Genomic DNA, 17,025 nt, shown 5'->3' with positions numbered 1-17,025 from the left:
GTAAGGGATGCCATCAGAGAGTGATACAGACCTGATAAACTACCACTCTGTCCAACAATGAGCAAAAATAACCTGTTTTGTGAGTCCTGCTTGGGTGGAGATGGCTAAGCCCTTGGATCACCATCTTGTTCCATCATTAGCTGCAGGTTTCCCCAACAAGAGCAGGACCTCAGTGCAAAAGCTGTGACAGATGCTTGAAGAACTGAGGACTAGAGATGTCTAATAACCACACTCTCATAGCTGGGTAGCAATTCCTTTCTCAACATGGAATCTGAGTGGTGTATTCCTATGTCTGCTGCAGGTGAAATTCTATTTTACTTAAAACAAATAACAAGTGACAAAATACAGTATTTTGAAAAGCAAAAGGAAAATTTACGACTAATAGAGTTACACATTGCATCAGAATACATAAATATGGGGACGCCTGGGTGGCTCAGCTGGTTAAGCAGCTGTCTTCGGCTCAGGTCATGACCCTAGCGTCCTGGGATAGAGTCCTGCATCGGGCTCCTTGCTCAGCCGGGAGCCTGCTTCTCCCTCTGCCTCTGCCTGCCATTCTGTCTGCCTGTGCTTGCTCTCTCTCCCTCTCTCTCTCTGATGAATAGATAAAATCTTTAAAACAAAACAAAACAAAACAAAAACAAAACACTACCTCTTGCTTTATCATAAAACAAAGAACAAGTTTTGAATAGAAACTTCAGAAAGAAACTCTCCAGGTGGTGCAGAAGAGGAAAATTTTTCTATGCTCTTTAAGGTTCTTCTGGCTGGTCTAAGAACTAACTTGTCATGAGACAGATTAACAGGAGAAAATCAAATTTAATTACATACATATGGGAAATGCACATAAATATGAAAGATTCTAAAGACAGGCAAAATGTGGTATATATGTCATTCTGGACTAATAAGACTAGGCATCTGAGGAAGGGAAGGAAGGCAATTCACAAGAAGAATGGAAAGAGTAAATATTTAGTAAACATACATTTTCTGGGCCTTTCAAAAACAATGGGACACAGAGAAGTCTTTAATCAAACAGGGCTTGCTAGGTTCCTCCCTGTCTACCACACCTAGTTAACCTCATACCCTAGTTATCTAGGGTGACAGCTTGACATCTCCCTTCCTGAAACAGATCCTCTATCTAAATTCTTTTAGGCATTTAGTGGGGAAGGCAAAAAGAAAAACTTGAATTGTCTGTTTCTTAATAGTAGTCAGCCTAAAATAACTCGCATGCCAAGAAGACATATTGGCGTGGCAACGTTTATTCCCCTACAGTGGGAAGGTGTGGTTATTGAGAGAGACTATGTCTTTCACCACCTTCAATAAGGTTCTTGTCCTTGGGCCACGCTCAAGAACAAGACCTCCTCCCCTCCCATTATCTGATCACCCTTGATACCTGATCAGGTTCCTCATCCTGCACCATCCAAGCCAGGTGATGTCTGATCACCCTGGCCCTCCCTTCGGCAAGAATCTTGTCAAGTTGGTTTAACCTGAATTTCCCTTTATCCCTGATGTTTCCTCTTAGCAGTTTTCCATCCACTGACCCCTGACCCTGCTCCTTGGCTATAAATCTCCACTTTTCCTTCTTGTATTCAGAGTTGAGCCCTATCTTTCCCCCTTCCTGCAAAACCCCATCACAGTGATTTCTTCTTGAATAAAGTCTTTTTATGGTCTTTAAGAAATGTTGAAATAACTTTTTCTTTAACACTGTATTCACAAGGTTCCTTTTTCTTTTCCATTGGGGTTTTTGTAAGCAAATCGCTACTATTTTTACCCATCCGTCTCTTGGTGCTCTAATCCTTCTTATGTGGCCATAATGGCCAATGTTTATTTAAAGTCGCCATTATTCATAAGGGATATACATTCACCTATTTTGTCTCACTCTACTTTAATATTGATTGTGTTTGTCCTATTCTGCTGGTGATCCTCACCAGCATGTCTCCTGAGTCAGTGGCAAAGAAAGGGGTGGTTGGTGATAGAGCTAGCTGGCAGATAATTGCACAAACTCATGGCCAGTGTCCTAAATAATTTAGGCAGTGGGAAATAGACAATTGTCACTGATGAGGAATGACAGATGTGTGGATATTTTCCATCAGGCTTATCGTGGTGGAAAAGAAGGCTGAGAACTATAACTGACAAACTTCTCAGAGATGAGTGTGCTGTTCTATACACTTCATTCTTCAGTTCTTCCAGTGCTTTCACTGCCAAGATAATGACTTGGCAGGAAGCTACTCCTTCCTTAGGAGGGCATGCTGGTCAGGTTGCACAAAAGCATCCAACTCACAGAAGACTGATGGAGGGTGTGGTGCAAAGGGACTGAAAGGTGAGAGAACACAGAAGTGGGGGAGTGTGGGGAAGGGAAAAGATAGATCAAGATCTTCTTATGCATCATGCTTATGGGTGAGCAGGCTTATGAATGACTGCTTTTTTAGGAGTGATCATTTTGATAGTAGCCCAGCCAAGGCAAGCATGCATCCTCTAGCTGTTGCAGGGGAAGTCTCTGGTCACTGCACACCGTACTTTCTCTATCCAGTGGTTCTTGAGGACATGCACCCACTGGTTGAGACTGCTGCTTTTGTTAGGCTCACCTTCCATCATTCATTTGCAGATGTGGTGTTTGTATAGTTTCCTTTGTAAGTTAAGCCTCTTTCTACAGATTATGGCTGCTTGGAAAATCAGTGTAGTTGGGTGTGGGACAATAGAAAAGAGGAATGTGTATAGTTTCCAGCAATATAAATGATATTTCTAGGAATATTATAAAGGGATATATATTCCTAAAAACAGCAGCCTGGGCCTTTTGAAGCTTTAGAAGGTAACACTGGAACTGCAAATGCAGATCATCTACTTCCTTTGAGGAATGTTCTCTTTCTTATTGTCTAAAAGGCATCACTAGGTTGGGCACATATTTCCAGCACAAATTACAATCTATTGTTACAGTAGTACATTATTGGGTTAGTGAGTCAAATAAAATGCCATAATTTATTCTGAAAATGATGGGGGGTGGAATCTATGGACACTTTTATCCTTCCTCTGCCCTTGGGGTCCTTTATATGCCAATTTCCTGTTTAAAGGGGTCAGACAACTCATTTGGAGTTATTAAATGCAAGCTGGAGCTGGGTCTTTGGATAAATGTGTGGTGTGTGATACAGGCCTACAAGAATAAATTAGATTGTTGCTTCTAGCGCAGATACCTGAATTGGTAGCTTTTCTTTAAAAACAAAAAGTAATTACAAACTGTTACGTGTTCCCATTTAGTTGTTCAGTAATAGCTATAGGGTGAGAGGGATTTAGAGGGGAAGGTATTGTCCCCTGTATTAATATTCATGAGCTTCGTAGGTGCATTCACATTCTGCCCCTAGAAATAAGAAGATTTAATGAGCACATTTACAAGGTTGTGATGGTCCCTGTCCGTGACTAGGTAATACTAAAACAATTAGATCGTAAATGAAAAATGCAGTTGATCAACATGTTGGCTAGTCTACCTAATGGCTAAAATTAACTTTGACTGTTGCTTTTCCACCAAAGTGAATCCTGATCTCTTAGTCAATTAGTATTTCTTCAGTTTCATGGGAGTACAGGAGGGCATGTAGGTGACAAAAGCCTGTTCAGACTCATGCATACAAGGTACTTAAAAATACTTGGTGATTAGCTAAGAGCTCAGAGTCATTTTGGGCCTCAGATCTGATTCGCGCTTTAATCCCTAATTTTAAAGGTTTTTCCAAGTAAAGGAAAATATAAAGAAAGTAAGTGCTGCCTTTTATCTTCCAATATCTGATTGATACCTAGATTTTTAAAGATTTTTGTATAGTTATCCTTATGTCTGGTCTTTCATCAAGTCCTGCTGATCCTTTGATAAAATGTTCTCGCCTTTCTTTGTTTTGTAATGAACACTTATTAGTTTGGCCCACCTGCTCCGGTCCTCTGAGAAAAGCCCAGTTTTCTCATAGAAGGGGACTCCTGGCTGTTACAGTTTCCCTAGTTGTCCTAAACGACTGGTCCCAGCCTGGCTAATTCAGGTTGATGCATATTAGCATCCAATCTTCAAAGCAACATAGAAAGTAGGATGGTTAATAATGGGGTCACATCAATAGCAACCTTACGCCTGCAAGAGAAGGCCTAGGGCTCATTGCTAGTAAGGTCCCCGGCTCTCTTCATTCCGTATCTCTGGAGATTGTTTTGCCCACTCTTCCTTAAATTACAGCAGATATGCCAATGTGCTTGCTGTGGCTTCTTTTTTGATTAAATTATTTTGAGTTGGTTTCTAAGGCAATATAAGAGCCATGTTAATTCAATAACATGAAGAACCTTGAACAAGGGACATTCTACTGATTAAAAATATTTTTATCTTGCAGGCATGGAAAGTGGTAATTTTTGTTCCTTTTTTTTTTCTTTTCTCCCTAATTTGACCAAAAAATGAAAATGAACACAAAGACTACCAATTCAGTCATGTAGGGGGAAAAATGACAGGATCTAATATTTTTTGAGAATGGGGAAGCACAGAGTGTGAAAGGTATATGTGTGTGTGTGTGTGTGTGTGTGTGTGTGTGTGTGTGTATGCATGCTTCAAGGTAGGGAAACAATGGCCTGAAATTTTGACCTTTTGTTTACAATGTGACCCTGGTCTACCACCATACCAATCTGAATGAGCCCGATCTTCTCTGTTTACTATGTGACCCTGAGCAAATTCTCAGGGCCTCAGTTCCTTATTTGTGAAGGGGATAGTAATACCAAACTTACTGAAGATTGCTAGAAGTCACATAGTGGGAGAAGGTCTTGCAAAGATCCAAAACAACTTCTGAGTGGTTCCAAAGTTTAGTGTCACCTTGTGTCCCCAACTGAGGGATCCGAAAGGAAACTGGTGCCCATTGTTGAGTACCTCTATGCCAGGCACCACACTTGGGTTTTTATAAGCACACTGTTATCCATGGTCATTGGGAAATCAATTCTCTGGATCGAGGTGTTTGAGGAAAGAGCAATGACAGGTAATAGTTATACATTTTGAACATTTAATGAAATAAGATGCAACTGTTTAAAGGGATTCTTGAAGGAATAATGATTCTCGAGTTTCATATTGAACTCAAGGATGATTACAGGCCTTAGGAAAGGCCTAGGAGACCTGGCCTCCAGCTAGAGATGTGCCACTGGGTGCTGTATGACATTACTTAACAATTCTAAGGGTCACTTTTCTTTCAAATAAAAGGATTAGAAAACATTTTTAAGCTTCTGTCTACTGTAGAAATCAAGACTTCCATTATTCTTAAGCAGAGATGAGTTTGAGAATTGAGCAGAGACCCACCTAGTGTTCTCAGGGGCAAGGGGGGAGTACTGACCTTGGATGGCATTTTGGAACTTTGTGCATGTCAAGGGGGGGATTAGGTGATAACAGTGATTGGCAGAGAACAATAATGCTGTGAAACGCATTTCATCCTATGAAACAAAGACTTGTACCTTGTCCTGTACAACTTTAAACTTCCTGACACACTTAAGTGTTGGTGGAAAACCTGTTGATAATGATCTGAGTGTAACACTGAACTCTATTTTACATATAAAGACAAAGTGTTTTCTGTATAATTACAACATGCCCTGAATTTTCCATGAACACAATTACTATGTAAACGATGAATGTTGCACCTTGCTCTACTTGGACCTCGATGAAGAGAAGCACCCCATTTCTGATATGTTCCAATTGCTCATAGGATTGGAGGCATCAGCAGTGCTCAGTGTCTGACACAACAGATGTCTTGTAGGGGAGCTGAGCTCATATATCCCAAATGACCCACCCTGTATTTGTCTCCTTGATTATTTCAGTTTTGGCATGCTATTTATTTACTTAAAATTTTCTGTTGGTAGGTAGGGCATATTACCTACAAATTTTACTTCAGGACAGTAAAGGGGACATAGCATTTAAGTGGGGAACATTGGGTTTGATGGGGTTGAGATTTACTGGGCAAGCACTGTTGAAGGGAGCTGGCTACCTCAAATGGCCTCAAAACTGCAATGAGGAAGGATATTGAAAGCTTCTGTTCAGGATCTGGGAAGAAAGGATAGGGGTTTTATTTTTGTCTTAATGTAGCAGTAATAACCTAGTTTCATCTGGTGAAAAGGGGCTCATTCCTTTTCCTTTAAATCTTGCCTAATCATACCTCTGTATTCATAGTGTTTCTAGTCCTATAGTGTCAGATGGATTCATTCTCGACTATAAGTACCCTCAGTCCTAGGTCTAGGAAAAGTCAGGCAGTCAGCCTTCTGCTGTCTGAGTCCAAGGCATCTCACTTGCCAGGAAGAGTCAGTTCATGTTAGGCAGCCATCCTTTCAGGAGGATGTTCCCAGCTGCCACAGCACAGCCTCTTACCAGACCCTTGTCAACCCTCCACTTTCCAGTTCATCCCTACTCAGCAAGAAGCTGAGAACATCATTTAGTGTGCATTCAGAGCTACAGCCATTACAACAAACACCATGAGAACAAGGGAGAAAATTCGATGGAAGCCGAGACATAGATCAGGGCCTTACTCTTGGAACTAATGCCAGAAATGAGCAATTGACAATTCAATGACACCCACGACTGATTAATCACTTTTGAGCCTTCCTAGAGGGTAGACTCTGACATTCTGATCTATTGTCTTTTTTTCTTCTTCTTCTTCTTTTAAAAATATTTTATTTATTGGGGTACCTGGGTGGCTCAGTGGGTTAAGCCTCTGCCTTCGGCTCAGGTCATGATCTCAGGGTCCTGGGATCGAGCCTCACATCGGGCTCTCTGCTCAGCAGGGAGCCTGCTTCCCTTCCTCTCTCTCTGCCTGCCTCTCTGCCTACTTGTGATCTCTGTCTGTCAAATAAATAAATAAAATCTTTAAAAAAAAAAAAGATTTTATTTATTTATTTGACAGACAGAAATCACAAGTAGACAGAGAGGCAGGCAGAGGGTGGGGGAAGCCGCCTCGATGTGGGGCTCAATCCCAGGACCCTGAGATCATGACCTGAGCCGAAGGCAGAGGTTAACCCACTGAGCCACCCAGGTGCCCCTCTTTCTTCTTTTTAGAAGACATTTTCCAAAATTTTTTTAGAGTTCTTGATACTTTCTTTTCCTTTATTCTTTTGTTTAGCAAGGCCAAAAGCAAAACATTACAACCTTAATGACGCAAGGCTGGATTTGGCAACAAATACTGACCTTAAAGCATAGCACAGAGAAGGCATCCAATTCCAATATTTCCTTTATGGTTGTTGGTGTGTGTTGGGCAATTTTAAGGTAATAAAATTGTAATGAACTTTCTAAATGAAGTTGCCTTTGCTGACTGCTCGGTGAGAAAAAATGGAAGTAATTTGGGAGGATTGAGACTGGCTGTTGCTTTCTCTCTCTCTCTCCCTGTCTCAGAGACACTGACTTGCTCCTGCTCTTATAGGGGGCCTGCCAATATCCCTTTGTCCCTGAAAACCTCTTATCAACTTCAGATCTCAGGCTTAGGAAATGATACTTTTGTCATGCTGTATGTAACCTGCTCCCTGCATTGTGAAAAGACAGATTGCTTTTTACCGTCACTTGGAAAAAAAAGAAAAAGAGAAAAGAAAAGGGAAGATAGCTGGATTTCTTCAAAGAAAAGGTAAGAGGTAGAAAAGCTGAATTTCTTAAAAGAAAAAAAAAAAAGGTCAAGGGACAGGTGTTAAGTGGATTCCTCCCAGGAAACTCTAGAGGAAGATCAAGTGATCATACACAATTCCAGATGAGGGACAGTCCCCTGGACTCAAAGCTAAATAGTCCTGCAGAGCCTAGGTGGAAACTTTGGGACATGGCAATGAATTCTGTGCCTTCTAATTTCCTGAAAGGAATCACTTTGAAGCTGTCCCTTCTGAAAATGCCAGCTAGATCCCACTAACATGACTATCAGAAAAGCGAAGACTTTTCTTCCCTGTGTCTGAAAGCATCATTTTTTGCAGTTTTGGAAGAGGTCATTTCTATGGAAGAAAGTGTAGGGCTCTAAATTCTGGCTATGGGAAGAGAGAGATTTTTGGTATAAAGCTCGGAAATGGCATTATTTTTCTAGAAGGTGACTTTTTTCTTCTTGATTAACAATCTAATGCTTCTGGGAAAATGATATCTCAGATTATCCCCAAACATCTTTCTGACACTACTGCTGGAGAGGACAGAATTTGAGGTGGGTGACCTGGCTCTCTTCACTACATCCCATAACCTACATTGAACTTGCCTTGCTCTGTACTCTCCCTATCTTTAGTCCAAATCTGTGATATCCATTTAGTACTTAATTTTACACCCCTTGGAACTGCTGTCTGTGTTAGGCAGAACTCCTTCAAAAAGATAGAAACCCAACTCAACCTACCTTAAGAAGAGAGAATTTATGGACTCAGAACAGAAAAGTCTAGGCATTAGTGGCTATCAGGCATATCTAGATGTCTGGGCCCAAGTGCTTTGTCCAGGCTCCATCTCTCCCAATGTCTCAGCTCTGCTCTCCTCTGGTTTTACTTAATGGAGTCAGGCCTTTACCATGTGTTAGCAAGACAGTCCCAGCAGATTCTCTTTCCAAAGAGTTCCCAAAATAGAGTTGATTAGCATTTATTGGATTTTTAATATGTACCAGGCATGATTGTGAGCACTTTACACTTACCTTCTTTAAGCTGGCTCATAGTCCTGTGGGTAGACAGTATTTCTCTCGGGTAAGTCAGTAAAGCTCTTTAAAGAGGTGACATTTGAGTTGAGACTAAAGATGAGTAGGATGTTACCATCTGCAAAGGTTGGAAGGAGAAGAAAGGAAAACAGTTCTTTATTCAAAATAGTTACTGAATTAATTAAAAATACATGTGAGCATACTGTATGCTGGACACTATTTTAGGTGCAGGAGACATAGCAGGGAAGAAAATAAAGTCTGTGAACTCCTGGCACTTATATTCAGGTGGAAAAAAGGGCGAGAAGCAGATAACCAAACAAGTCTGTGTTAGTACTAAGTACAATGTTGAAAAAATGAAGAAGAATTAAGTGCTGAAGGTAGGGAGTGTTTGGTGGGGGGTTGGTGTTATTTGGCATAAGGTGATAGGAGAAGGTCTCTCAGAAGGAGTTGTTTGATCAAAGACATAAAGGAGGTGAGAGAGTGAGCCATGAAGCTGTCCTGGGAAGAGTGTTCTCATCAGAGAACAGCCAGTGTAAAGGTCCTAGGGACATCATGGTGTGTTTGAGAAACATACCTATGGGAACAGAATGAGCAAGAAGGAGAGTGGTAGAAGATGCAGTGGGAGGTGCAGTAGGGGCCAGAGGATTCATAGTCATAGAGTCCACTCTAACATCTTCAGCTTTCATTTTTAATGAGATGGAAAGCCAGTGGAAGGCTTGAGCAGGTAGACTGTGGACTATGGACTTCACTTGAAGTGTAAAATACAATATTGCTTTGCCTGGTGTTTTGAGAATTTACTATATAAGGACAGGGGATGGAACTAAGGAGATATTTTGGAGGCAAGAACAATAATCCAGGCAAGAGAATTTGGTGGATTAGGTCATGGTGGTAGTAGTAAAGTCAGTGAGAAGTGATTGGCTTTTGAATGTCTTCTGAAGGCAGAGCCAGCTAGACTTGCCAATATGGGATGTGAGAGAAAGAGAAGTCAAGGATGTCTCTAAGGATTTGACCTGAAGAAATGGAAGGAAGATGACTGTCATTTGCTGAAGCAGAGAAGGCTGTGGGAAGAACAGGTTTGAGAGGGAAGATCAAATCAATTTCAAATATCCAATTTTGAGATGTCCTATTAGACATGCAGTGATGGGTCTGCCTGCTTGCCCTCTAGTTGTGGATTTCCAGTAGATGGAACCAGTCAGCTCCTTTTTATCGTCTCTGACTCCAGCACATGGGAGAATCTGAAATACAGCAGGAACTTAAATCTTGCCCAGCAGCGGAATGAATGGTGGGAGATAAGATTAGAAAGGAAAGCTGGCCCCAGAACACCAAAGACCTTTATGGGTGGGAAACGAAAAGTCACTGAGGGTTTTCCAGCAGGGAAGTAATGCGGTCAATCTTCAGTTTAGTAAGATTGACCTTACTGGTTTTTCATCCTACCTCCAGCCCATTTAGGAGACTGCCACCACCTACCCATTGAAAATATGCTCTCCCAGATTTTCCTCTTCTTCTGGAATTTTCTGTATAGGAACCTGACCACAAATTTGTGGCCCATTATTCTGGTGTTTGGACTGGGATTTCTCTGAATTTGAATGCTGACTTCCTTTTTTGGGTACATGTATTCCCTGAGTGCTGTGGAGTCCAGTCCTCCTATTGGCCCCCTTCTCCAGGCAGCTGGTAGACCTAATGGCATCTAGATAGCAGCATGTAGAGAGAGAGAGGGAAGAAGGAGGATGGATGAAGGGGAGGGATGGCTGCAGAAGTCATGAGGCCATGGACCATGTAGGGGGCAGTGGAACTGACAGGAACAAAATACAGATTCCCTTATGAAAGAAAGGAAAGCAGGTATACTTAACGTTGACTTTTCTCCGTTTAAGTATTACACATGGTCATAAACTTTTATTACCTCATGATAAATTTTGTACTGAGCATTATTTGAGCAGATTCTTCATGAACTCTAAACCCTTTATGATTTTTCTTCACACCAACTTTTTTTCCCAGTTGGATTCTCACAGATTGTTTTTCACAGTCAGCTCTTTTTCATTTGTTCTGTATGATGTTATCTTGAATAATAACTAGCTACGTGGACTCAAGGAAAATACATTTCGAAGATAATATTTCATCCTTGTTTTTAGCTTTGTAAAAAAAACCTTCCCAAATCTACAATTCTGTTCAGCATTACAAGTAATTTAAAGGCAGTAATTAAAATGACCTAGAAGACCAATTGCTTCACATTTTTCTCAATATAATATTCATTCATTTGTCATCTATTTCAATTTGTGTCTTTGCAATTATTTTTACCCTCATCCTTTCCATTTTCCCTCACCTCTTGGCAGCTATAACAATCAGCACAAAAATCCGGTGAAGGTGGGAACAGTGGGCAGCAGGTCTCAAGAGATCTACACAATGTTGGTATTACTGTAGCTACAGGTTAGATCAGAGTTCCCGAACTCTGCTGAGCAGAAGGAGTCTATGAGGCACTTAATAAAGCCAGGGATACTGGGTTCTACCCTCAGAGGTCCTAATTCAGTGTGTGGTAGGCCTGGGAATCTGTATTTTAACATCCTCCCCATGTAATTATTTTGCGTACCTGTGTGTGAGAGCCACAAATCTAGACTCTTCTTTTGAATAAGACCTTGCTTGGATTTTAAGTATGGGTTTTCCCCAGCTATCCATAAGTAGAATGCTCCTATGAAAGCTTCCTAAGTAAAGTGTCATAAAGCAAAGAAGTATCAGCATTCATTTATATGGGAAAATTTTTGAGCATTCCCAGACCCCAAAAATAAGCTCTCAGGCTTTTCTGATACCTTAGGATACATCTTGCCAACCAATGTACAGATAAATTAAGATAAAGCAAAGATACTCATAGACACAGTTCAAAGCTCTGGTGGCTTGATACTAAGACGCTGAGTGTGATTCTGGGTAGGGATCTTGGTGAGGACCCTCTTGCTGCTCTGGGGTGCTCACATCTTGGTATTTTTGCCTTTTATCATAAAAACAAAAGTCCTCTTTGGATTTCTTCTGGTTAGTGAAAACAGGTACTACTGTAGGTCTTTCATAAAAGCCAAGAGGTGTAATGTGAACTTTCCTATAGTGGGGGATAACCCCAAAGTAGTTCCCCAATCCCCTGTCTGCTGTTTCATTTTGGAGGTTTCAGTTCCTGAGGTCTGGAAACAGAGGATCCTCTTTCTGATGAAACAGCAGGAGGTCAACAGTAGGCTAACTATGTCACGACAACTAGGTCATTCACCTCAGGGCCCCTGTGGCTTATCATCTCACATCATCACAAAAAGAAGGGTCAGTACAGAAGAATAAGATATTTTGAAAGAAAGACTATATTACTATAACTCCTAACATAGTATAATGTTATAATTATTCTATTTTTTAGTAATTGTTGTTAATCTCTTACTGTGACTTATTTATAAGTTAAACTTTCTCATAAGGATATAGGAAAACCATAGCGTGTATAGGGTTTGGTACTATCAATGGTTTCAGGCATTCACTGGGGAGTCTTAGAACATATCCCCGTAGATAAGGGGGGACTATTGTATTTTATGTCTTCTGTCCCCACTGCTGATCCTGTTATCATTATCTGACCCATCATTTTAACTGTAGGTTTAGCTGTGTGTATATATGTGTGCATGTATGTTTCTAGGACCAATCCTTGCCTAATTAGAAGAGACTTAGGTCTTGTTGATTTTTAAGTATATTTAACAACTGGTAGATAGTGGTAGCCTGAAGTGAAGGCTGCATTTCCAACACATGGTCTCGCAGAATTACATCCAGGGAGAGGCTGATGGGCAGCCACAATTTGGGGGAGGGGTATACCAATTGATTTCTACTTGGGAGGTCAATGCTATAAACGGGGGCTCCAGATGGAGTCAGGTGGTGCTCTGGAGAAGGGCTGATTGACTCTTGGACCAGGGCTGTGGGAGAGGGGTCCAAGTGTTGTTGGTCATTGGAGGAGGGGAAAGAGGCTTTGGCTGAGGATGGAAAATGGGGGGGAGGGGCTGCAAAAAGTAGCTAATTATCAACAGGATGGTGTTATTTCAATGTAATCATAGTATTACATCAGAATATCTATGATCTATAGGACTTTATCAAGCTCCCTGGAGCTTAGTAATAATTTTTTCTGTTACTATTCTGCCCCCAACTGTATGCCTCTATTCTGAAACCTTGGTTTTCATACTTAAGTCCTTGCTTGATGATCTGTCCATATTTTAGCTCCCCCATGATCAAGGCTTGCCTTCTTTTTTCTTGTTGTTGATGCTGGAGTCCGCTACCCGGCTTCTGAACTGCATGGGGCACCAGGCACCCAAACCGCTAACAGGCTTTTCTTTCTTTTTTTTTTTTTTTTTTTAAAGATTTTATTTATTTGTCAGAGGGAGAGAGCGAGCACAGGCAGACAAAGTGGCAGGCAGAGGCAGAGGGAGAAGCAGGCTCCCTGCTGAGCAAGGAGTCTGATGTGGGACTCGACCCCAGGACACTGGGATCATGACCTGAGCCGAAGGCAGCTGCTTAACCAACTGAGCCACCCAGGCATCCCTAACAGGCTTTTCTGAACCTGACTTCTGGTCAGGCGCCTGCCAGCTCCTCCCCTGTGTCTGTACTCTGGTGGGCCTGCCCCGCCAACTTTGGCCTCAATCCCCTGTAGATAATGCGGCCTTGTCCAGCTAGATCCCAGGTGTCTGACTAGAGCAAATGAGCGTTACTTTCTTCCCTTAGAAAAAGTTGAGTTCAAGTTTTCAAAACAGAATACAGTCTTGAGGCCAGTGGTGTAGAGAAGGTGTGTTATTCTGCCTTCAGCTAGTATATCATAGAAAAGAAGATCCTAATAGTAGATTGTCCAAATAATCCATCTGGTTTCTTTCTTTCTCTGTCACCAAAGGTGGAACTTCCTGGATTCAACTGGGAAAATTAATCTGAGGATATAATTCCAGATGATGGTCATAGTTTATTTTAACGCTTTCGGAAAACAAACAAACAACAAACAAAAAACAAAAAAAACTGCTTTCCAAACAATAATGCAAGGGAATCATCAATGCAGACCACACACACACACACACACACACACACACACACACACACCCAGAGGTTGGAATCCCAGTGGTAACATCCAAGCTGGCCTTACACAGAATAAAAAATAAGGTTGCTGACAGAGATAATTAAGGTCAATGTTAAGATGGGACCCTTCCCCCTCTTTACCTGGGTAACAGTGGACAACCTATTTGCCTATTTTTCTGTTTGATAGTTGTTTTCTTTTATTTATTGATATGTAGGAGATCTTTTATATTAGGAAAATTAACTCTTTGTGATTCGAATGGCAAATATTCTTTCTAGTGTTTGTCCCTCTAATTTTGCCTGTGCTGATTTCTGCCAACACCAATTTTGATTTTAATATTGTCTCCCTCTATATTTGTCAGTACTTTTTATACCATTTCTTTTGCCATATGTAGCGTCTCTAAAACTAGTCTTAAATTCTCTTATTTCTTTAGTATGTTTATTGTTTTGTGTTTTGCAACATCTTTGAACCATCTGAAACATATCCGTATAAGGCATGAAGAATAGATTCAACCTATTTATCTTGGGCAGATGGCTACTCAATTTTTCCAACTCCTTCTATTTAATAATCCATCTTTTTTCTCCATGGAATTGAAAAAAAATTAACACTCATGTAGCAATTACTCTGCGCCAATACTATTTAAGGATTTTTATAGGTATTAATGTATTTAGTGCTCATAACATTCTTTGGGGCATATACTATTATTATTCTCATTTTACAGATGAGAAATCAAGGGAGAGAGCAGGTAAGCAACTTATTCAAAGACGCAAAGACTTGGCTCCAGAATCCATGCTATTAATCAATACACCATTCAGTTACCCATAACATACTGAATGATCCTCTTTAAAGCCCATGTTGTTTTATTGTTGAAATCCCTGGTAGCTCTCCATTATTCTTAGTGTTAAGGAAAGTATCTTTACTGTGGTTTACAAAACTTGCCAGAATCTGGTCCCTGCCTATATCCCTAATCTCAATTTGAACCACTTGCCTCCTTATATTACATTCCTGCCAAACAGATTTTACTTGGTTCTTTCTTGCTCCAGGGCTTTTGCATGTGCTCCTCTACTTTTCCCTCCTCTCTTTGTAAGCTTGCTTCTCCTCAGGGAGACACTCCTTGACCAATCTGACTCAAGGAGTTTGCTCCTTACTGTTCCTTCAGCTCCCTGTGTGTATCTTTCAAAGCACTTGTCGTAATTTATAATTGTTTTGTTTTGCCTATTTGTATTTTGTCTAAACTCCTAAAAATGTATGCTCCATGTGTGCAGAGACCATATGTGTCTTGTACCTTCTTGTATCCCTGATATTAAGAGCAGTGAGTGACATATTTACGTACTCAATAAATATTTGTGGCGTGGGTGAATGAAAACTGCTGCAAATGTTTGCCTTACAAAGTAAGGGGGAAATATAAAAGTAAACATAAAACAAATATACATAATATGATATTAAAACTAAATTATCAATTTATGTCAATAAATATTTACAGACAACCCACTATAGAGCTGGCCTCTTTACCCTGTGCCATTCTCTGTCCATTTTGCTCAGAGATTCTTTGACATGTTATTTTACTTAGTTGTTTTTGCATATTTTTCTTTTTTGATCACAAATGAAAGCTTGTGAAGCCAAGGCTAAGCTGAGGCGTCTTTGTGCCCCCTTAACCCAGCACACTGACTGGCATGGGATTGTAAACTTATTTTTTTAAATGAAACTATTGTATGCGGGAAAAATACAAAAAATTGTAACTCATGGTTCCTGCGTGAAAGTAGTTTGTTTCTACTCTAGGCTAAGGGACAAAGCAAAAATACATTAAAAGGAAAATGACATTCAAGATATAAAAAGAGCTTAAGACAACAATATAGTCATGATCCTAGAAACTGACTAATTACAAATATTGAATTGCTTGGAGGCTCAGAAGAGATCTTTTCAGACTGAGAAGTCAGAAAGAATTTCCATGGTGAAACTAGGATTTACATGTATTCTTGAAGGATGACAGGATTTGGATAATATCAATGGAATCTACCATTGACTGTTTGCCACTAATGTGGTCTATTTCTGTAATGCATTGACTTTTTCTAAAATGGAAACCATTTTAAAGTCTATAGATTTCAAAACCAGGTAGGTGGCATTTTAATTGGTTGCATTATCAAATTAAGAAGTAAAATGAATAAAGATCACACAGTTTAATAAATGAATGCTTGAAATATTGTGATTTATTACCCTTTGCTTATAAAAGGATTCATCCATGGAGTTTTACAAGACAAAAATGTATCATTACCATCTTTCAAGCTCAAGGGGATAAAGAAAGGAATTGCTTTGGGATTTGATTATTCTACCTTTTCAAACTTAAGTTTTGAAAAGTCCCAATTTTTAAGTCCAGTTGGGCTGTGACAATAGGGTTACCTCTAAGAATGGGTCCCTCTACAAACATTCAGAGCTTATGCCGTAGGATACCAAGGACAAGTGAATATCTGTGCTTCTGTGTCTGAGAACATTCACAAGGAAATTCTGCCTCTGCAAAGGGAGAAGACGGAGTGAAACAATTTCTGTTAGATCTCTGCCAGATTTTCAAGAACTAAATCTGGTTCCTAAAATTATTCAACAAACTGAAAAGAAAAAAGATACTACAATCTCAACTCTTCGATTTAGAAATTATACCTGAAATTGGCTAACTGCATTCAAAGAAAAAAATGGATAGGCTTAAGGCAAGGATCTGCTTTTCTAGATGAATATGTGTTTGCAGGATGCATGTTGAAGGAATGCTTTGGATGAAAACAGTTCCCTGAAGCTGCACTTGGGGAGTGATATGATGTCATTCTAGGTTCTGTTTAGGGGTAAGCGGAGCCAACTTGAGTGGTCTATGTATGCTGTGGAGGGTAGACAGTTCTTTCTGATGCCCTTGTTCTGTAGTAATCTGGAGGCTTTTGTGACTGTTCTGGCCTTCTCTGTGCAGAGCCGTGTTTCTCAGCTCATACAGCTCCCTAGGCATTTTTTAATGCTTAGGTGGTGTTCCAGCAAGGACTCATTTATCAGTCGCTGAGCTATGGCACATTGCAAGGGAAAGGAAAACAAAGCTCAGTAGGAAGAGTTAGGGAACAGGTAAGGGGCTTATTTGTTAAGTCTAGATAAATAACTTGCTGAATTAAAAATATATATTCATAAAGAACATTTCAGAAATGTGCCACATCAAGACTTCAATTTGTACCATGCCATGTTTTGATTTAGGAAACAGACAATTGGACATGTCTGTGAAAAGCTAGAGTGTTGATTCTTTCACTCATGAAACCTGCAGGAACTTCCAGAGCTCTCAAATCCCCAGGTAAACAAAAGAGTGTCTTATGTTATTTTCTCAGTTGGTGACTGTTTAGA

At 40.3% G+C, this 17,025-nt stretch overlaps 1 long non-coding RNA gene across 1 annotated transcript; it reads right to left on the bottom strand.

Annotated features, from left to right (window-relative positions):
• Window positions 1-2,895: 2,895 nt before the first annotated feature.
• LOC116597258 lies at window positions 2,896-8,718 on the bottom strand. Its single transcript, XR_004288529.1, has 3 exons — window positions 8,607-8,718; window positions 4,729-4,938; window positions 2,896-3,346 (listed from the first exon to the last, which is right to left on the bottom strand). It is a non-coding gene; the product is annotated as an uncharacterized LOC116597258 (long non-coding RNA).
• Window positions 8,719-17,025: the final 8,307 nt, after the last annotated feature.

Source organism: Mustela erminea, chromosome 8 (genome assembly GCF_009829155.1).
Source record: "Mustela erminea isolate mMusErm1 chromosome 8, mMusErm1.Pri, whole genome shotgun sequence".
Taxonomy (NCBI): Eukaryota; Metazoa; Chordata; class Mammalia; order Carnivora; family Mustelidae; genus Mustela; species Mustela erminea.
Note: the sequence above shows the minus strand (reverse complement) of the source record. Positions and strands in the feature narration are given on the sequence as shown.